Raw genomic sequence first — 23,209 nt, 5'->3', positions numbered from 1 at the left:
CAACTATGGACATGCAGACAAGCTACTGACAAATCGAGGTTGACGAGGATGACTGGCAAAAGACTGTCTTCATAACTTGTGATGGACTCTGTGTGTTGAAAAGTACGTCATTTGGACCATGCAGTGCTCTAGCAACCTTTGAGCATATAATGGACAACTTGCTACAACTCCTTAAATGGACGACGTGTCTTTGCTATCTGGATGAGTGTCGTTTTTTTGAAGAGATATGAAGTACGTTTAGTCTGCAGGCCTCCACCATTATCCAAAATAGTGCCTCTTGGGGCACCTAGTTAATGGCGATGGATTCAGTCTTGATCCAGAGAAAACGGGAGCAACCAGAGATTTTCCGACTCATTGCCACATTCGTGGTGAAACGTTTCCTTGGATGGTGCTAGTACTACCGGAGATTAATAAAGGACTTCTGTACCAAGGCATGTCCGTTGAAAGAAATGCAACAGGAAGACATCAAATTTTCCTGGAACAAGGTACAAGAAAGATCTTCATCCTTAAGGAGGTTCTAACATCCTCTCCAGTCCTAGCATTGTATGATGAAAGTGCTAGACACTAATGACAGCATTTATGGGATAGGTGCAGTCCTAGTACAAATTCAGTTCCCTCCAAGTTGGCGGCAAACTACTCTACTATTGAGAAAGAGTATCTTGCAGTCATTTGAGTATCAACAAGTTCTGGGTATATTTATTTGGCAAACCATTCACCATTATGAATTCTCTGTGCTGGCTGACCAGCCTGAAGGATCTGCTAGGATGGCTAGCAAGATGGGAACTGAGGCTTCAGGTGTGCGACATCACCAATTTGGGGCAAACGCAAGGACACTGACTGCCTTTCAGTCAATTCTTTGGTTGGACGCAGCCCCATGAATGAAATCTCAGTCATCATTGCATTAAACGATATCACTGCCGAAGAGGGAAAATCCAGCACTGCTGAAAACGATAGAAGTCCTGAAGAAGGAGTGGCTGATCAAAGAAGAGTTAATAGACGTAACACTGTATAAGAGGAACTATGATCCAATGGGGCAAAAATAGTTGCTCATAATCCCAACTCGTCTACAGCCAGCTATTCTGAAGTTTTTCCACGACACTCCAACATCTACTCACCAGGAATTGCTGGAGACTCTAGATAGAATTAACACAGGTATCACTGCACAAGCGTGACCGCTACGGTCGCAGGTTCGAATCATGCCTCAGGCATGGATGTGTGTGATGTCCTTAGGTTAGTTAGGTTTAAGTAGTTCTAAGTTCTAGGGGACTGATGACCTCAGAAGTTAAGTCTCATAGTGCTCAGAGCCATTTGAACCATCACTGCACAATGTGAGCTGCTGTAAGGAATGCCAGCAACATAAGCAAATGCCGTAATTACATCTGGTACCAATCCTGTCGTCAGCAACGCCATTGCACCAAATCTGAATCGATCTCTTGGGGAGGTTCCAGAAAGAGCAATCGATCAATAATACATGAGGGTATTTTTGTGTGCACTGACTACCTCTCCCGTGAGATCACCGAAGTTAAGCGCCGTCGGGCGTGGTCGGCACTTGGATGGGTGACCATCAGGGCCGCCATGCGTTGTTGCCATTTTTCGGGGTGCACTCAGCCTCGTGATGCCAATTGAGGAGCTCCTCGACCGAATAGTAGCGGCTTCGGTCAAGAATACCATCTTACGACCAGGAGAGCGGTGTGCTGACCCCACCCCCCTCCTATTCGCATCCTCCACCGAGGATGACACGGCAATCAGATGGTCCCTGTAGGCCACTCGTGGCCTGAAGACGGAGTGCTTTTCTGACTACCTCACCCACTGTCAAGAAAGCTATCCCGATTTCCAGTCTTTGGAATTTGTAAGGCTCCTTGGACAAGACATTATTTTGAATCACAGAGCATCTCGAGTGATGATCTCTGATTGTGGAAAAGTTTTCCAATCGAGACTAACTTGAGAGATAATCTCACCTTGTGACATCACCCACAGGGCGACAACAGCCTACCACCCACAGAAGAATGACGTCACAGAATGTTTTAATAAGATGTTGGCATATGTCATCTCGACGTCTGTTGATGTCGAACAGAAATATTTGTATACAACACTTCTCATCGTGAAATTCGCATATGACACAGTGAATCAAGACACTACAGGCTTCACACCATTTTCTGCTCCACAGTCGCGAGGCTGAAATGATAAGGGACATATTGTTTCTGTTTCAGTGGGATGGTACTCCGGATGGCTATGTGAAGCACCTCATCCTCCAAAAGCAAAGAAGTAAGATAGCTGGCCCACTTATGAACCCTGGACGCCCAGGAGAAAGACTGAGAGCACTACAACGACGAGAACCGACCAGTAAGATACAGCCCAGGAAACTTGGTATGGAGTTGGAAAAACTACTAATGAGAAAATTACTATTGGAAAATTACTGAAACGCTACTTTGGGCTGTATCACATCCTTCATCGCTTGTCGGACATCACATACGAAGTCGAGTATTATGACCATTCATGAAGAAGACAGAAGCACAGGTACATCGTACATGTCCTCCGTATGAAGCCCTACTGCAGTTCTGAGGTGGGATTTCTTGTTCAAGGACACTAAAGACTCGCTCGCTCACTGTGGAGGTTTCTCGGGAGGAGCTACTAATGATACTCATCATAGCGGAGGGAATGCGAAGAAACGACCAGAACGCGAGGATCTGCCAGCGCAGCCAAACAGAGGACCATTACAAGACTTAGATCTAGGATGCTGTGTAAGTAGGCTGTTTAGGTTTTTATGTTGGTAACGTCACCTAACACTCTGTATGAAAATCAATGGCTGTACCGTGTGCAGTCTGTGGGGTGGGCATTGTTGAAATAGTCGCTATTGTAGTGTTGGACAGTTGGCTGTTAACAGCGCGTAGCGTTGCGCAGTTGGAGGTGAGCCGCCAGCAGTGGTGGATGTGGGGAGAGAGATGGCGGAGTTTTGAGAGCGGATGATCTGGACGCGTGTCAAATCAGAAAGAGTAGATTTGTAATATTGGATATCATGGACTGATATATATATAATGACTTTTGAACACTATTAAGGTAAATACATTGTTTGTTCTTTATCAAAATCTTTCATTTGCTAACTATGCCTTCAGTAGTTAGAATCTTTTATTTAGCTGGCAGTATTGGCGCTCCCTGTATTGCAGTAGTTCGAGTAATGAAGATTTTTGTGAGGTAAGTGATTTGTGAAAGGTATAGGTTATTGTTAGTCAGGGCCATTCTTTTGTAGGGATTATTAAAAGTCAGACTGCGTTGCGCTAAAAAATATTGAGTGTCAGTTTAGTGATGATCAGAATAAGCAAAGAGAGAAATGTCTGAGTACGTTCAGGTTTGCTCAGCTGTTTGAAAATCAAATAACGTAAGAGGTTTACCAGCACAGTAATTCACTAATTTTCCTACGGGGACGTTTCAACTGTGTTCAGCTGCAGCGAAAAATTTGGAACAGCAGGTCGCTGTTTCATGCAGTATGGCATAGTGGTTATCGTCGCTGGATGGCGTCGTACAGGTCGCCATTTCAAACCCAACCACGAGCAATTATTTGTTGTTTAGCACTTATCATTTCTGGAGGGTACCTGAAATACCTTACGTTTGCAATGTCTGTATAATCTGGTATATTCGATGTATGTGTAAATAGCAACACTCTTCGTCCGGGAGTTCAGTTCTTTTCCATCTGTACATTGGTGTTCGTAATAAACTTGATTCCAGTGTTAAGTGACGTACTTCAATGATGATGCTGCTTCCGGATTTAATCTTGATTTGTGCCTACTGTATGATAATATACGAGTATATGGTCATTAATGTCCTTCATCGCTACTAAAATTTCTTATTTCTCAAAAAGTCTACATCTATATTATGCAAGCCATCTTACGGTGTGTGGAGGAGGGTACTTTATGTACCACTCTCGCTTTCCTTGTTGCTTGTTCCAGTCGTAAATGGTTCGCGAGAAGAATGATTTTTGGTAAGCCTCCGCGTGATCTCGACTATTTCTAACTCTACGTTCATAGTCTTTTCTCGAGATATGTATAGGAGGAAGCAATATATGATGACTCTTCTACGAACGTACACTTTCGGAATTTTAACTCTAAACCACACCGTCATGCAGAACGCCTGTTTTGCAGCATTTCCCACTGGAGTTGACTGAGTATCTATGTGGTGCTTTCGCCCTTAGATAATGAACTTGAAACGAAGCAAGCTGCTCTTCTTTGGATCTAATCTGTTTCCGGTATCAATACTGTCTGTTGCAAATTACAGACTGCCGGACATTATTCAAGTATTGGTCGATAGAGAGTTTTGGAAGCAATCTTCTTTGTGGGTCCACCAAGAACCTCACGGAATTACCGACGTTATCTACTAGATTATATCCAGAATGAGATTTTCACTCTGCAGCGGAGTGTGTGCTGATATGAAACTTCCTGGCAGATTAAAACTGTGTGCCGGACCGAGACTCGAACTTGGGACCTTTGCCTTTCGCGGGCAAGTGCTCTACCATCTGAGCTACCCATGCACGGCTCACGCGCCGTCCTCACAGCTTTATTTCTGCCAGTACCTCGTCTCCTACCTTTCAAACTTTACAGACGCTCATATCAGCGCACAATCCTGCCTTTCGCAGGCAAGTGCTCTACCGTCTCAGCTACCCAAGCACTACTCATGCCCCGTCCTCACAGCTTTACTTCTGCCAGTACCTCGTCTCCCACCTTCCAGACTTTACAAAAGCTCATATCAGCGCACACTCCGCTGTGGCTAAGCCATGTCTCTGCATATGAGTACTAATCTGCATGGTTCGCAGGAGAGCTTGTGTAAAGTTTGGAAGGTAGGAGACGAGGTACTGGCAGAAGTAAAGCTGTGAGGACAGGGCGTGAGTCGTGCTTGGATAGCTCAGATGGTAGAGCATTTGCCCGCGAAAGGCAAAGGGCCCGAGTTCGAGTCTCGGTCTGGCACACAGTTTTAATCTGCCACGAAGTTTCGTACTAGATTCTATTCAGTGAACGACAATGGTTCTGTAACACTCCTTTAGGGTACACCCGAAGTTAGAAATTCTTCAGTCCATTGACATAGACGGCCCGATATTCTGTACGATGTTATTCTTCTCATTAAACAGCAATGAGGAACTGTATCAAACGCCTTCCAGAAATCAAGGAACACAGTATCAACCTAGACACAGGTCTCTACTGCTTTTGGGGTGCTATGGACGAACAGTCAGTTGTGTTTTGTACGATCGTTGTTCGCTGCACACATGTTGATTCCTACAGAAGAGATTTTTTTGTCTCTAGAAATGTCATCACACAAGAGCATAAAACACGCTGCAAAATTCTACGACAGACCAACATCAAAGATTCATGGTGGAACAGAGGAAACGCATGTTTTCCACTACTGAATAACTGTAACCTGGCTTTTTTTTAAAAAATCTTGCAATGAATACTAGTACTTTTATCGCATCGAAATCTACATACCTTAATTAGATTCGGAAAATACTGTCGTTGAGATCAAGTCCTTCTTGCCTCTCCTGAAAGTTAGGCATCTCTCTCTCCAATGTTTCATTCGCCACAGCTTCAGTTTCCTGACGAATGGAAATCTTGAGGTCATAGTTTGTGCAGGGCTTGTTCATGTACACTCTTGACTTCAAGTAGCTCCACGAAAAGAAGTCATGTCCTGGGAACATCTGTCGAACCACTTTCATGGATGCTCTCACCGTTTGAGTTGTGGCACCATCCTGTTGAAACTACATTTCTCTCATGTTCACTCGACGCCTTGCATGCGTGCATCCCAAAGGTACTCTACATCGTATTTCTGAGTACCACAGGACCTGCAATATAGTATTTATCCGCCGACACCGGGCAAGCGAGTTTCAAGTAAAATGTCTGTCCTTTACGGGAACATACGTTATGGATGTACTGCAAGTTGTAGACACATGGTTGACGATATAGGGAAGATTCAAATGTTCAAATGTGTGTGAAGTCTTATGGGACTTAACTGCTAAGGTCATTAGTCCCTAAGCTTGCACACTACTTAAGCTAAATTATCCTAAGGACAAACACACACACCCACGTTCGAGGGAGAACTCGAACCTCCGCCGGGACCAGCCCCACAGTCCATGACTGCAGCGACCCAGACCGCTCGGCTAATCCCGCGCGGCTAGGGAAGATTGAGTTTCGTTGTGAGTCGTGGTCGAATAGCCAAATGGTAGCCGGCACGGTAGCTCAGCATGTTCGGTCGGAGGGTTAGCTGCCCTCTGTAAAAAAAAAAAAAAAAAAAAAAAAAAAACCTGAGTGAACGGATAAAAAATGAACTTGACCGGGTGTAATGGAACATCCACGCCGAACAAAGGCAACGAACAATAACGAACAAAATGGGATACAAAATGGTAAGGCGGCCGCGTGCGATAAGCGGAAATTCGATGTTCGAGTCCCGATCTGGCACGAATTTTCATTGTCGTCATTTCATTATACGGCTGATAGTCATTCAGATTCGCAACTGCGGATGCATTTAATGTAGCTCTTGTACTTTGTCCATTGTTGCTCAACATTTTCTGTTGTGAAGGTGAATTTATCATTTTGACCGTTCAGGTCATCTGAAATCCGTTTCTCGTTGCCCTTGCTAAGCAGAAATATTGTCCTACCTTTATTGCATTCCCATTTATAGCCGCAATCAGTATGTTGCAACGACCATAAGATCGCTGAATCTGTGGTCTATGCTAATTCAGACGAAAAGTTTGGATGTCTTGGTAAGCAGGAGATTTAACATGTTGTTTTCATGTGTCAGTTTTTGCATTAGCTGCTAACGATAATGCTCGGATAAGGTGTTTAGAACAGTTTCATATGATTCATTGTTCCTACTATCTAGTCTGCCAGTCTATAGCTGACAAGTCAAATCTCCACTAAATGGTGTAACATGAACAAGAAATTTACGCGAAATCTTCTACAAGTTTACCTTCAAATGTTCCGTCACTACTGCTCGAGATGCCGGGAGTCTATAAAAGCTTTCGATGACCACATTTAATGTTCTTTTAACAGACAGTGCTGTCGGGCAAAATATGTAAAAACCGCGAGAAATGCTTAACTGAATATAAATACAGATGCTAGCCAAGCCTGTAGCTTGCACTGTTGTATTTGACCACGAACGGCACCTGTGAAATGTCAAATGGTTCAAATGGCTCTGAGCACTATGGGACTTAACATCTGAGGTCATCAGTCCCCTAGAACTTACAACTACTTAAACCTAACTATCCTAAGGACACCACACACATCCATGACCGAGGGAGGATTCGAACCTGCGACCGTAGCAGTCGCGCGGTTCCAGACTGAAGCTCCTAGAACGGCTCGGCTACTGCGGCCGGCTGTGCAATGTCCACAATACGTTTCAAATGACAGTCGTGGCTAGAGAACTGTTCTGTGTTATTGTGGGTGCAGTATGCCAGAGCAAGGTGAATTCGAACATGGGCAAAATTTTGGTGCTCCTCTGGTGGATGCCTCCGTAATCAAGGTAACCGAAGTGTTCAAGAGACACCATATCGAAAATTTTTACCACAAAAAGGAAAACTGGAAAAACGTCCTCAGCTAAGTCACAACGCGAACGAAAGACTGTGTCGAGTGATTGTAACGGACGGTAACTGAAGAGGATTACGGAGAAAAGTTGGACGACAGCTGAAAAAATCACTGCAGAACTGAATGTCGCACTCAAGAACCCTGCCAGCATCAAAACGACACGAAGGGAGCTCCATAAGCACTGGATTATAGGGTGAGTTGGGATTACAAAACCACTCACCAGTCACGCAAAAGCTCATAACAGGAAAACGTGGTACCGAAGCTATAAAACCTACACTATGGGGCAATGGAAGAAAGTCATTTGGTCGGATGAATCTTGTTTTACACTGTTTCGAACTTCTGGCCGTGTTTACGTCCCAAGAGTGAAACATGGCAATGGTTTAGTGATGACGTGGACAGCCATACCGTGGTATTCCATGGGCTCCATGGCTACTCCGCAATGTTGCGTTACTGCCATGGATTATTATGTGATCATGTTTGCTGCTCAGGTTCATCCCGTGATACGATGGTTGCTTCCCAATTGTGACACTATGTCCCAAGACGTCACAGACCTTATTCACATTCCTCACATAGTTCTCAGCTGTGTTTTGTGAGCACGAGATTGACTTGTCGCATCCCTTCTGGCCCTGACAGTCACGGGGTCTCAATATTATTGAGCCTTTCGGGTCTACTTCGGAGAGAAGTGTGCATGATTGCTATCCTACCCATCATCATCACTGAAATTGACAATGTTTTGCAGCAATATTGATATAAGATACCATTGAAATCCATACAAAACCTGTGTTTATCAATTCTGAGACGATTGGAAGCTGTTTCAAAATCCTGTATTAGTCATGGAGCTGTGTTTTGTGTGTCGTATTCTCGTATTTCTGTCTACCCCCTGTATCTTCCCCCAGATTATTTTTCATTCGAAATCTTTACTAATATCACGAGATGTTATAATATTGTGAAGAGGACAGATACTACATTAAGATCAAAAACTACCTCTACAAATACTTTAAGAGGTTAACAGTAATACACAAATAAGTCAGTTGGACTCTACATGGGTACACGTGTATTTAACAGCCTACATGAGAACATAAAATGGCATGTAGATAATGTGTCAAATCTAACAGCGAGTAAAAGGACCTTTTGTTGGGCAAGAGTATCTCACAGACACTTAAACATAATATCCTAGGTTATTTTACAATTATAACTAGCAGTAATGTAAATTCATTGCATCGTATTGCACTTAAATTAATTTAAATGAGCATCTCTGACTTTCTTCCACATCCCAGAGACCACTCTACGTGGGTTTCATGGAATGTGATTAATGTAACTAAAGTAAAAATGCTGACTATATGGCTAGACAACAGGTTGGAACATCTTATCCTCATACTGCACAGTCCTCAAATTATTAACTATATCGATGAGAGGTATTCGACATTTACACATGGTACCAGCCGTAAACATGACTGATCAAATTCCCTGCGTATCTTAGACGTGCATTGGTGTAACACACCCGACCATCTCCACCCCCTTCTCCTACGACAATCTTCAGTCTAGTGAACCTCATGACAATGAGCCACGTTGCACATCAGATGCCTCGATGAACTTTTTCGTGCACTGGAGTGTAGAGAGGGAGGCTTCTACAGTTGTTTTTAATGGATCCCTAGTGGCCAAACTGACCGTGTGGAGACGTTCTGTACTCAGTAATCTTTTCGGGTTTGCTGCCAGATCCTAAAATGAACATTACTCGATATTTGTGCTATTCACCGGGGAAACTGATTCCAGAGCTGGAAACCGTCATGCCATCTGGCACACCACAAGTGGCTGCCTTAGGACTCTGGCAACCATAGCATGTGCTATTTTCGGTGCAGGTAATCTAACACAGGAACTAGCACACTTGGCGTCTGCGTTTAACGGAAATGGGTACGCCAGCTAGCAGAGTGGTTGGGTTAGGGTGTTTGGACCAACCCTGGAGATGCATGAAAAGAAGTGTATATCTGTGGCCATTATTCTCTATGCTGGGGGTGTATCAGTTAAGATAGAAAGAATTATAAAGACATTTGATATCAAGCGTGAGTTCCTCCACCTGCCAATATTAGGGCACTACTCGGTTCTGTCAAGGATTATTTGTTACTTAGCCTGGTATTTACAAACTTCTGTGTCAATATGAAAAGGCTTACATCAGCCAGTCGATTCGCACAGTCCAGGTGCGTGGAACACAGTCATCACATCACTCGAGGCTACAACAGCCTGAAAAATCGGCGGTAGCGGAGCATTGTTCAAATGAGGGACAAGAAACAATGTTTGGCGGGATCCTCATAGTTACCGTTACGTCCGATTTTTGGGGGAGTGTTCACAATGAGGCAATCGAAATTAAGTTGGTAGAGAATTTGATTGATAGAGACATGCGTTTTTCTCTTAACAAGACGTGGAACCCTTAATATCTCCAAACACAACATCCTTTAGTGCGACCTGCTTGCGTATTTGAGGATGATCTTAGAGTGCGGTACCTCGTTGGCATTGGTGCCGAGTGTGGGCTGCGCCAGAAGCCCAGTCTTGGGGGGCAGCACCTGTGGTGGGCGGCACATGCGCCGAGTACCGTATGGAGGTCTGCAAAGGACGACGGTTTCTAGACCTGATACCAATTCTCTGCGTCTCTCCTGAAGATAGATCGATAAAGTATCAAACCATGTTTATGTTAGGATATAATAGTAAACCTTAGGAGACTGTCACGAATTATTACGCTGGGAGAGCCTACACAGTCGCACATTGAGTACTATTTCAGTCAACACAACCCTCCCAGTTGGCTCCAAAAAGGCAGTGCACAGTTCAGCTACATTCACCTCAGGGTATTATAACGGTAGCATGGCGCTGTAAGTGTTGTTCTGTCACCTTAAGACATATATAACGACATTATGTAGACGTAGTAACTGTTCTAGTCCTGTCTAAAGGCCGCTTACAACACTCACGGTTTCTACTCCTGCAATTACGTTTAGTACTTCAGATGTTATTCTACCTTCGGTAATTGAAGCACTTAAACACAGCTACCTCCTTAACAAACGCTGGTGACCTCAGATGGCACGTAATGGATAAATCTCGGTCAAATGTGAAGCTATGGTATAGTCTTGGTTGCAGCTTTTCTTTTCGTCAAACTATTTCTTGCGAGTGATAATAATACTGAAAAACACGGTCGCCAGCCAATATGACGAATCGATGGAAATTATTCAACAAATTCACCAAATTTGGCCTTTACTATATTTTGGTTCTTATTAAAACTATTCCTCATTTAATAATTTCTATCACTGAAGGAACAGGCTAATGCATGTAGATAGCTGAATAATGACTGCTTTCAGATTTGCTCACACGCACACAATTAGAAAGTTTTGGTCCATGAAAACAACGCCGGAACGACAATAATGCCTACTTACGTTTCTGAAGGTAAGATCAGCAACACTGCCTCTGAAAACATGTCTTATACACAAGCAATATTTTACGATTCTTTTGTTAGTATCGAAATGATTGCCAAAGGTCTTTTATACTTGGTTTTTCTCAGTTTTATTGACATAGTTACTTTGGGTAATTTCTTCGACAGAAGGTCCCAATAACCAAGTTCACACACTAGGTAGAATTGTTATTTACTTTACTTACTTTCAAGGCAATCTACAACTCTCCACACTTACTTTAGTTGTTGCACTTGAGTGATAATTTAAATTTACTTTGCAGGAAAACACTCAGTTGCGCCACAATGTTTCACACCAATGGATTCTCGGTTTCAGTCTCTTTAGCATAGGAAAGGAACCCTACTTGGAACACTTTAGGTTAAATGAGTAGTTTTGCGTAAAAAAACACTTAAATGATTACTGAACAAAACACGCAAAAACTTGTCAACACAGCTCGCATACAGAACTGTGGACGGTTAATTACAGTAGTGTCGTTGTGAGCACAGTTGCTGGACATTTAGGTGCTTTGAAGGCAAGTGCCGTTTTGCAGCGACGGAGAGTATTACTTGTCTTCGTGGCGGCGAATTATGCGACTTACACCATCGCAAACATGAGTTTGGCTTTCCTGGGGATCTGCATCAGTCTAAGTAATGGATGCCTTAGACTATTTCACATCCAGGAACCAACACTCGTTGCAGATGTAGTTTTATATTTCCTCTAAAGCGTTGCAAAGTTGTACCTTAGCACTTCCCCTTCACTCGCGTTCTATTTAGCAGCTAAACTTTAGCTTTGCTTGAACAATACTGCGGAGTACAGCGCGCATCAGCTTTCGTCACCTACCTCAAGAGTGTCTTACGTTTGCCTGACTCACTCCACTTCTCCCCTTTCCTACCTGCTTCCGTTAGCAGCAAAAAATCTCCAACTTTTCCGACCTTCCAGAACGTCGGTAAATCCCTACTGGTTTTCACTTATATTTAATTTTAGCCCTGAGCTGGTGCTGACTTCACTTTACAAACAATTATACATAGTTAAATAAAAGATACTTATTGTTACTTATAACCATTTGTTAATTACATATAAACATTAAACTTCACAAAGAATATTGTCTTCTGCAGACCCTCTTATACACTCCATACTGTACAAATCTCATTTTTTGCTTCATTAGTGCAAAGCCTCTCGACTCTAAAATGGTCGATAGTGTTACAGTATGTACGAGTCAGTTCTTCAAGCAGACCTTCAGTGTTCTGTTTCTCACGATAGGGTTGGATGACCTAATGACGTCTCCGTGGTCTACGTCATTTTGGCGTTCCACACTGAGAATATAGGTTTACTTTTACCTCTGTTACACAGGTAACGATTTGCTGTGGTTGAAATATTATTCGGGCATGGATGTGTGTGATGTCCTTAGGTTAGTTAGGTTTAAGTAGTTCTAAGTTCTAGGGGACTGATGACCACAGCTGTTAAGTCCCATAGTGCTCAGAGCCATTTGAACCATTTTTTGAAATATTATTGAAAAAGAAGTTCTTGATAAAAAAATACAAACTATGCAAGTCATGAAAGCCTTTTTGAGACAGCTTTTTTCAAAAGGATGCCAAACTCTCATTAACAGAATGTAGTCCAGCACAGCACGAGTAGTGTCGACTCTAGATGGCTAGAACTAACCACGAATGCTTGTGTGCAGTACGTCTGAAATATCTGTCTAATTTTGCCAGTGTCTGCTTTATTGGCCTCTCAGAGCGCATGCACACAACCTCTCGTCACAAATAAAATACCTGTGAGCTCACCATAATCGAAACACAATGTCTCACTTACCTGGTACCCTAGTTTTGCACACCCACAACTGAAGAATATCCTCTAACTTCTCCAATGAAACTGTTCATCCATAGAAGAAGCTACCCCATACCCTGTGCAAAAACGATATCCTGTTGTACAGGGTGAGTCCAAACGGACTTTACTACTTTGGAATGATACACAAATTTATTGAGGTAATTTACAGAATCGGTACAAGTGTCATTTTGTACCAAACAACCTCTAATTTCGCATACAAGTGTCCAGTGTCATTTTGCTTCTGTGTGACTAACAATTCTGACGAAGCAAACATCTCACTGGTAATCAATATCTTCTCACACTCTTCGCAGAAAATCGGGCTTAACTTGTGCAACTGTAGCGTTGATTCGAATTTTCAGGTTGGTTAAATTGTTTGGTAAGGGAGGAAGATACACACGGTATTTAATGAAACCCCAGATAAAGAAATCCAGTTGTGTCAAGTCTGGGGAGCGAGGTGGCTATGCGACTGGCCCTTCACAAGCAATCCACTGACCTGGGAAGCGATTATCGAGGAAACATCGAACTTCCGTGAGGAAATGTGATGGTGCACCGTCTTGCTGGCAGTAAACCATCCCACCTCCATCATATTCATCGACCTGTGGAATTCAAAAGTTTTCAAGCAACGCTACAGTTTTCTCCATGAAGAAGAAATGGCTGTACACTTTCAGTTTGTAAGGACACAAAACACAATAACTTTGGGGCTGTCACGAATGTGTTCCAGAGTTGCATGTGGATTTTCGTATCCCCATACTCTGCTGTTGTGGGTGTCCGCTATGCCATTGATACGAAATGTTGACTCATCACTGAAGATTATTGAATACAGGAATGTTTCATCATCCTCTATCTGATGCTACATTTCTGCACAGAATTCTCCACAAACAACCTTATCTACATCACTAATGTGCTGTGCTGTTATGGCTTTAAGTGTAAACATCTACACAGCAGCCGCCAAATGGTCTTTTGTGGAATGTCTGTCTCCGAGACGTACATCAAGTTGATTTTTGTGGATGTGGGCAAAGCTTCCCCTCATCTGTTCTACATAATCATCAAAATGCAGGCGAGATGGTGATTTACTATGTCGCAGTGAACAACCCACCTGAATGAAGTTCTTGTGCCAAGAGTAAATTGTAGACCTGCTTAGAGGTTCTTTGGCGTATTCGGTGCCAAATTTACGTCGAACAGCTGTTTCAGAGTTCGTTTCATGAAACAGAAACACACAGCGAGCACGCTCCGCTCCAGTGAAAGTAGCCATTTTAAATGAGCATTACACTGGCGCTCCTGAGGGCGGAGTGGGGTACTGATGCACTACGTGAATCAAACTTGAATTTGTTTGGTACAGAATGACACATCTATCGAATTTGTACATCATTCGAAAGTGGTAAAGTCCTTTTTGACTCACCGTGTAATTAAATAAAATCTGAAGTACTTCTGTTCATTAACTTCACAATTTTTCCCCAAAAAATTTTCAAGGTTGGCCGTTTCCCTCTAACTGTGAAGCAAATGCTCAAATCTTCTCACAAATTCCCTGTCCTTCTATTTTCATTTGTCAATCATGCAACTGTTTCTGCTTCCACTGCGCTACTTTAGTTTTGCCACATTCCTCTTTCTACTTCTCTTATTTTCTCTTCTCTTCTCATCTTTTCTCCTCTTCTCCTACATCTAAGTCTACCTGACTATACGTTATCTTAATTACCTTACTTTGTGCAAAATAATTCAGCTGTGTTTTTTGTGCTAAAGCTATTACTGTTTTCACTATCTATTTCATGGATATTTCTGTGTGATGGATTCCACTTTATGTACAAGAAGTCTTACGCAAGTAACATGTGTATCACGACAAATGTAATTTAAAATATGAAGAACACATGGTTAATGTAACAGAGGCCTTATAACCATTTGCTTCGGTCATTACCCATTCGTCTTCACCTAAATAATACTTCGCAAGTCACCTTGTTGTGTGCGGCGGAGGGTAGGTCTGGTAAAATTACTTCTTTTCTCCCTTCCATTTACCATTCGTGAATGGAGCATGGGAAGAATGACTACCGATAAATTTCTGTATGAGACCGAATTTATCTGATTTCCTCGTTGTGGTCATTTCGTGAGAGATATGTGGGAGTAAGTAAGACACTGCCTAAATCTTCTTGGAAAGCACGCTCTTTCAGTGGTAAATCTCTCCATGATGCACAACGCTTCTCTTTACCCGGGAAAGCGATTTGTTGAACATCTCCATAGTGCTCTCGTGCTTACCGAATGTAGCCGTTACTAGACGCACTGCAGTTCGTTGGATCTTATCTATTTCTTCTACTAATCCAACCTGGTGAGCATCCCAGACTGATGAGCAGCTCCCAATAGTCACTGTTGCAAGTGTTTTGTAAGCCACATACTTCGTGAATGAATTGTTCATTTCATCAGTATTCTTCCTATGGCTCTCGACCTAGCATCTGCTTTCCCTACAGCTAGATTCCCACAGCTAATTTTAGGACTCTTCTTGGTATTTTGCTGTTGTTATCGTTTCCAGTAATTGATCGCCAGTAGCGTAATCGAACAGTAATGGCATCTTTGCGTATTTAAGTAGGTTGCACTATTTTGTTAACGTTCTGGACACCTGCACTAATCAGCAACGGTGCGTTACAGCTTTTCTGATTTTGGCCGATGTTTCATTCTGAGAGAGCAGAGTACACTGGTCTGCCTCAAGCAAACAGAGTAAATGTCCTTTGTATCTCTGTGGATGATGCGACACTGCTCAAGATGGAAAACCGTGTTATTCCATTTCACATTACCTAAAACCTTCCTATCTCTACGTTCACTGAACTGAAAAGTCTCGGGCGCGTTTTTGCGTGCTGATACAATACGTTGTGTGTTCGTATTGCTGCTGCTCTCATGAACGTAAACACGCTTAAAGTTTATTGTGCAACACTGATTATTGCGTGTATAATACCGCCTCAGAGCGGTACTGACAGTCTGCGCAATATATGCAAGGAGACTACAGAGCTGTAAGCATTTTGGCACCGCTCACTTCAACGCACAGTATATTGTGCCGTATAAGGGAGTCTTGAAAGGAGGATATAAGATGAACATCAACAAAAACAAAACGAGGATAATGGAATGTAGTCGAATTAAGTCGGGTGATGCTGAGGGAATTAGATTGGGAAATGAGACACTTAAAGTAGTAAAGGAGTTTTGCTATTTGGGGAGCAAAATAACTGATGATGGTCGAAGTAGAGAGGATATAACATGTCGTCTGGCAATGGCAAGGAAAGCGTTTCTGAAGAAGAGAAATTTGTAAACATCGAGTATAGATTTAAGTGTCAGCAAGTCGTTTCTGAAAGTATTCGTGTGGAGTGTGGTCATGCATGGAAGTGAAACATGGACGATAAATAGTTTGGATAAGAGGAGAATAGAAGCTTTCGAAATGTGGTGCTACAGAAGAATGCTGAAGATTAGATGGGTAGATCACATAACTAATGAGGAGGTATTGAATAGAATTGGGGAGAAGAGGAGTTTGTGGCACAACTTGACAAGAAGAAGGGACCGGTTGGTAGGACATGTTCTGAGGCATCAAGGGATCACAAATTTAGCATTGGAGGGCAGCATGGAGGGTAAAAATCGTAGAGGGAGACCAAGAGATGAATACATTAAGCAGATTCAGAAGGATGTAGATTGCAGTAAGTACTGGGAGATGAAGAAGCTTGCATAGGATAGAGTAGCATGGAGAGCTGCATCAAACCAGTCTTAGGACTGAAGACCATAACAACAATAAGGGAGGCATTGCGCAATGAATTCCATTTCCTCCCGAGACGGAGAGAAATTCAATTTGCTCCGAACAAACAACTCGAAAAAGGCAGTGGCAGAACATAAGGGAGTGTGCTGGAGGATGGGCACTCTTAGGACAAAAGAAAAGACACAACACGAAGAAATTATATGAATGAGACGGAAATCGGTAGATGTGACGTATATGTGCAAACAAACAAAATGGTTACAGTTCCGGAAAAAATCGGTGATCTGTTCGAGAGAAAGAGGTTCACAAACTGAGCAAGTGAACAACATGTTGATCCGTCTCTGGTCCTTAAGCAAACACTTATTCTATTTGGCATTAAGTGATAGAGTTGTTGGATGTCCTCATATTTGACCTGTCCAAATGGCGCGTTAGCTCGTCAAAATCCCGAGATAGTTGGTGTGCTCTGCCCACAATGCTCCAAATGTTCTCAGTTGGGGAGAGATCCGGCGATCTTTCTGGCCAAGGTAGGGTTTGGGAAGCACGAAGACAAGCAGTGCGGACGAGCATTACCCTGCTGAAATGTCAGCCCAGGTTGGCTTGCCATGAAGGGGAGCAATACGGGGCGGAGAATATCGTCGACGTATTGTTGTGCTGTAGGCGTCCTGTGGATGACAATCAAAAGTCCTGCTATGAAATGAAATGGCACTCCTGGTTGTTGCGCCGTGCAGTGGGCAACAGTAAGGTTGGTATCCCGAAGCTGTCTGGGTCGTCTCCAGACACGTCTTCGGCCAAGAATTGTCTTGAATGATGAGTTTGTCTTCTAAATGAACTCCAATTGAACCGTGTCGTTTGCCACGGTTCCGTTTTTCCCTTGGCTCTACTCCTGTTTGGAGTTTCCGCGCTTTCCTTTAGTCTGGGAGACGAGTCTTTGGTATTGACAGCTCGGTAACGTCTTTCCGTTGCCTAGCGACCGCAGGCAGGCAGCCAATGACGGCCTGACTGAGCGGGTAGCAAGGGCCACGTTGCCGCTCTGAAACCCGGTCGCGCGCGCTTATGAAACTTACCAGTGTCTCGCGTGCAGGCGGTGCGGTCGTTCGTCGTTTGTCTGAAGTTGAATTCGCAGTTTATTTCGTTTTTGTTGTTTTTAGTGTTTCTTTGTTTATGTTTCGTTGTAAACAATGTCTAGTGCGGCGGGTAGTACCAGCCCAACACAAGAAGTGAAACGGAGGAAGAAAAGTGTGCTACACACCCAGGCCCGTGAATTCGTGTGCTCTGTGAGGGATTACTTTGAGAAAGAAAAGGACAAAGGTGGGCCCTTAATTCCTGTTGTTCAGGTTGTGAAGAGAACTGCAGCAGCATTGAAAATAAGTAAGAACACTGTTGTAAAGATAGGGAAAGAAGAGTATAGTGTAGATTGTGACGAGAGTGGCGCAACAAAGCTGCACACACCAGGAAAGAAGCGACCGAGAAATAAGCAGGTGACAGCTTTGGACGATTTTCAGAAAGACGCTATTCGTCGTCATATATACAGCTATTATAAGAGAAGGGAACATCCCACTCTATCTAAATTACTGGTGTCGCTTCAGAAAGACGATCTTTTTAAAGGGAGCAAATTTTCATTGCGTACAGTGTTGAAAGACATAGGCTTCAGCTATTCACTGTTTAACGGACGCAAAATATTAATGGAAAGGACAGATGTAGTTGCATGGCGGTGCAGATTTCTGCGCAGGATCATGGGTGTGGAATTCGAAAGTATAGTGTGGTTAGATGAAACTTGGGTCAATGCCAGCCATTCTTTACGTAGAGGCTGGAATGATGGAACGCCCGAGGGGACAATGGCAGTGCCTGTTGGCAAAGGAGGGCGTATTATTGTCTTACATGCAGGAACATCGAAAGGTTTTGTGCCAAACTGCTTGAAAATGTTTCGGTCAAAAAAGACGGGAGATTACCATGAAGAAATGAACAGTGTAGTATTTCAAGAATGGTTCGAGACATCGCTTATGACGAATCTGACAAGTCCATCAGTGATTGTTATGGACAATGCGCCTTATCATTCCGTTGTTCACGATAAGGCACCAACCTTGGCAACAAAAAAAGACGATATCATTCAGTGGTTGAAACGGCGAAAAGTAGATTTCAGAGAAGATTTAAGGAAGGCGGAACTGCTCGAAATTGTGGCACAAAAGAAACTCCAATTTCCAACATATGTAATTGACGAGATTGCTAAAAGGCACGGGCATGAAATCGTTCGGCTTCCACCATACCACTGTCACTTCAATGCAATTGAAGGAGTGTGGCCGCAGACAAAAAATTACATTGCTGCAAACAATAAAAAATTCACGATCTCTGAAGTGGAAACTCTCCTTCCAGCAGCTATCAATAAAGTGACAAGCGAGACGTGGGCTAAAATTGTAAACAGCACTGCAAGTGCCATCAGAGAGGCGGCCAAAACCGAAGGGGTTGTGGAAGAATGCATCGAAAATTTAATTATACATCTGGGAGAGAGCAGTGATAGTTCGAGTGGTGCTGAGGAAGACTGTCAAATCAGATTCTGACAGTGATGTGAGTGGTGTTTTTCCATTACAGTAACTACAACGTATTCAGGAATGTAAGGAGGGAGTTTGCTATCGATCTACAACCAGATCATCATATTGTGAATACTTTCTTCAGATTATAACTCTTAATACACTGATCAATTATTCTGTAGCTTGTAGTAGAACAAATTAATAATGCTAATACTTAACAATGGAAACCAAAAATGCTAATGTTCAACAACTTGCGAAAATAGTTTTCATTTCAGTTGTGAAGTTTAACAAATAACTTTATTATGTTTCAGCATCTTAGATACTTGTACTAAATAGCTCTTATCAGTTTTCGAGTTAATATATTTCAAACGTCAACTTTAAATAAATTCACGCGTACCAATACGACTTGTATTTTGTCTCGCTTTTATTTCTGCTGCTAGAGAATGCGTGTAGCAGACGGCGCCGCGTGCTGTGAGCCACGTTCGGCAACAGCGCCGTCTGCCCGCCGGAACTGTCAGTACCAATCACTCGTCTCACGTACTATAGAGGGTATTGCGGAGCCTCCGCGAACGTGCTGCTAGCGCGCCCGGCGGGAGGGGCCGCTGTCTGCCGTGCCGAGGGCGGACGAGGCAGCTGAGACGTGTTCGGCCCTGGACGACCGTTCTGCAGCGGGACGCTCGGTCACTCTGTACTAAGTCTGGATGGACCCAAAAACCCGGGGCGTGAGGACACAAGAGACCGTAAACCTGTGGACAATGTTTGCTTTCCGTTCATGGGCTGCGGAAGCTATAAAGTCTGTCTGCGGCTGCCAGTAACCTCCAGAAGATGGTGTCGTCACTGAAAGTAAGATTTTTCATCTAGTCAGTGCAACGGTCGTCGTCTGGCAGGGCCAGTCTCCCAGTGTTGTGGGAGCTATTAATAACCGTGTGGCAACGTTTCTCTGCTTTGAGTTTGTGATTGGAAATTGCCTTGCGTGTGTGTTAATGCCCTCTTGCATAACTGTGCATTTCAACGCCGTGCTAACTTACTTAAAGCGCGCGTCGTAGAGAAAAGAAAAAAAAAAGTTTTTTGTCTGTGGACCTTCTGCAAGCCTTTGTTTTCCCATGGACAGCGTAGGTCACTGTTTGGATGAGCACGTTGTAAAATGTTTAAAAAACCTTGTACTGTCTGGCGGAGAGATACTGAACTGTAGCCAATTAATTATATGGATGTCTGAAATGCGAGGTTAAGTTAATGTTCGCTAATATCTGTTGTGTTTTTAGGCATATTTAAACTTTAGTCACTGTTATCGAGTACATATTCTTGTGTTAAGGAGTTTGGTCCCTGTGGCATTTACAGGGTGTTTCAAAAATGACCGGTATATTTGAAACGGCAATAAAAACTAAACGAGCAGCGATAGAAATACACCGTTTGTTGCAATATGCTTGGGACAACAGTACATTTTCAGGCGGACAAACTTTCGAAATTACAGTAGTTACAATTTTCAACAACAGATGGCGCTGCGGTCTGGGAAACTCTATAGTACGATATTTTCCACATATCCACCATGCGTAGCAATAATATGGCGTAGTCTCTGAATGAAATTACCCGAAACCTTTGACAACGTGTCTGGCGGAATGGCTTCCCATGCAGATGAGATGTACTGCTTCAGCTGTTCAATTGTTTCTGGATTCTGGCGGTACACCTGGTCTTTCAACTGTCCCCACAGAAAGAAGTCACAGGGGTTCATGTCTGGCGAATAGGGAGGCCAATCCACGCCGCCTCCTGTATGTTTCGGATAGCCCAAAGCAATCACACGATCATCGAAATATTCATTCAGGAAATTAAAGACGTCGGCCGTGCGATGTGGCCGGGCACCATCTTGCATAAACCACGAGGTGTTCGCAGTGTCGTCTAAGGCAGTTTGTACCGCCACAAATTCGCGAAGAATGTCCAGATAGCGTGATGCAGTAATCGTTTCGGATCTGAAAAATGGGCCAATGATTCCTTTGGAAGAAATGGCGGCCCAGACCAGTACTTTTTGAGGATGCAGGGACGATGGGACTGCAACATGGGGCTTTTCGGTTCCCCATATGCGCCAGTTCTGTTTATTGACGAAGCCGTCCAGGTAAAAATAAGCTTCGTCAGTAAACCAAATGCTGCCCACATGCATATCGCCGTCATCAGTCCTGTGCACTATATCGTTAGCGAATGTCTCTCGTGCAGCAATGGTAGCGGCGCTGAGGAGTTGCCGCGTTTGAATTTTGTATGGATAGATGTGTAAACTCTGGCGCATGAGACGATACGTGGACGTTGCCGTCATTTGGACCGCAGCTGCAACACGGCGAACGGAAACCCGAGGCCGCTGTTGGATCACCTGCTGCACTAGCTGCGCGTTGCCCTCTGTGGTTGCCGTACGCGGTCGCCCTACCTTTCCAGCACGTTCATCCGTCACGTTCCCAGTCCGTTGAAATTTTTCAAACAGATCCTTTATTGTATCGCTTTTCGGTCCTTTGGTTACATTAAACCTCCGTTGAAAACTTCGTCTTGTTGCAACAACACTCTGTTCTAGGCGGTGGAATTCCAACACCAGAAAAATCCTCTGTTCTAAGGAATAAACCATGTTGTCCACAGCACACGTGCATGTTGTGAACAGCACACACTTACAGCAGAAAGACGACGTACAGAATGGCGCACCCACAGACTGCGTTGTCTTCTATATCTTTCACATCACTTGCAGCGCCATCTGTTGTTGAAAATTGTAACTACTGTAATTTCGAAAGTTTGTCCGCCTGAAAATGTACTGTTGTCCCAAGCATATTGCAACAAACGGTGTATTTCTATCGCTGCTCATTTAGTTTTTATTGCCGTTTCAAATATACCGGTCATTTTTGAAACACCCTGTAAGTGCTCTATTTAGTTATATTTAAGCTAGTGCTAGAGTTTCTATTTGGTAATCCTCCTAGCCACGACTGATGTTGGTTGCTCGGTCTGTCTGAAATGTTGGGTCTGTTGGGTAGAGACCATTGTTGACTTGCTCTCCTCAGTCTCGAATTCCTGCATTGATACTACGGCGGTAGTTCTGCCGGAATCTCATTTGCATAAGTAATCAATTCTTGTGAGTACAAATAAAGCTACCTTTACCTCTGTAATTTTCGTCCGCTGGCCAGCAAGCTTTGGGTAATAATTAAAAATCGCCAACTGGTCTTCGCCCAACTTAGTGGCTCGTGATAGACGAGTTCCCTTTCCAGTTCGGGTAAATGTTTCCTGATCTGGCCGAGCGGTTCTAGGCGCTTCAGCCTGTAATCGCGTGACCGCTACGGTCGCAGGTTCGAATCCTGCCTCGGGCATGGATGTGTGTCATGTCCTTAGGTTTAAGTAGTTCTAAGTTCTATGGGACTGATGACCTCAGATGTTATGTCCCATAGAGCTCAGAAATATTTCCTCCTCCTGGTGGAGCCATCTTCTTTCCCGAACCACGCTAGGGTAAGAGTTGCCCGAGCGTCTATTGCCGCTGAATGTTCCGGGAGAATGAAGTGATAGGTTAATTATCTACTCCACCATTATACCCAAGAAAGGCGAATTAGAGTAGTTCTGGATAACCTAAGGATTGTACAGTATTAAGATAGTTCTAGGTTTGGAGAAATTCCTGTTTGGTAAAATTTAGGCCTCTGTGTCGGTAGTCTGGCATATTCGACGACCCAACATTGTTATAGAACTGAAAGACTTCGTTTTGATGCATTTGCTAAGACTCGACTTAATTATTTGCTATTGATGTTAATTACATTAGATGAATTTTCTTTAATCTGTGGTTATAATTCTTAATGACTGATCATCCTTAACGGTGTAACACTTAATGTAAGTCTGATTCTCCCATATGTCACCTACCGACTTCATTCAGAGACTGGAAAAAGTTATCCTTGCTCTAGTTCTATGGGACTTTATTAACAGTTGATCCTTATCGTTTATGGTCTTAAATACACTACTGGCCATTAAAATTGCTAAATCCAAGAACAAATGAAGATGATAAACGGGTATTCATTGGACAAATATATTATACTAAAACTAACATGAGATTACATTTTCACGCAATTTGGGTACATAAATCCTGAGAAATCAGTACCCAGAACAACCACCTCTGGCCGTAATAACGGCCTTGATACGCCTGGGCATTGA

Source organism: Schistocerca americana, chromosome 6 (genome assembly GCF_021461395.2).
Source record: "Schistocerca americana isolate TAMUIC-IGC-003095 chromosome 6, iqSchAmer2.1, whole genome shotgun sequence".
Classification (NCBI taxonomy): Eukaryota; Metazoa; Arthropoda; class Insecta; order Orthoptera; family Acrididae; genus Schistocerca; species Schistocerca americana.
Note: the sequence above shows the minus strand (reverse complement) of the source record.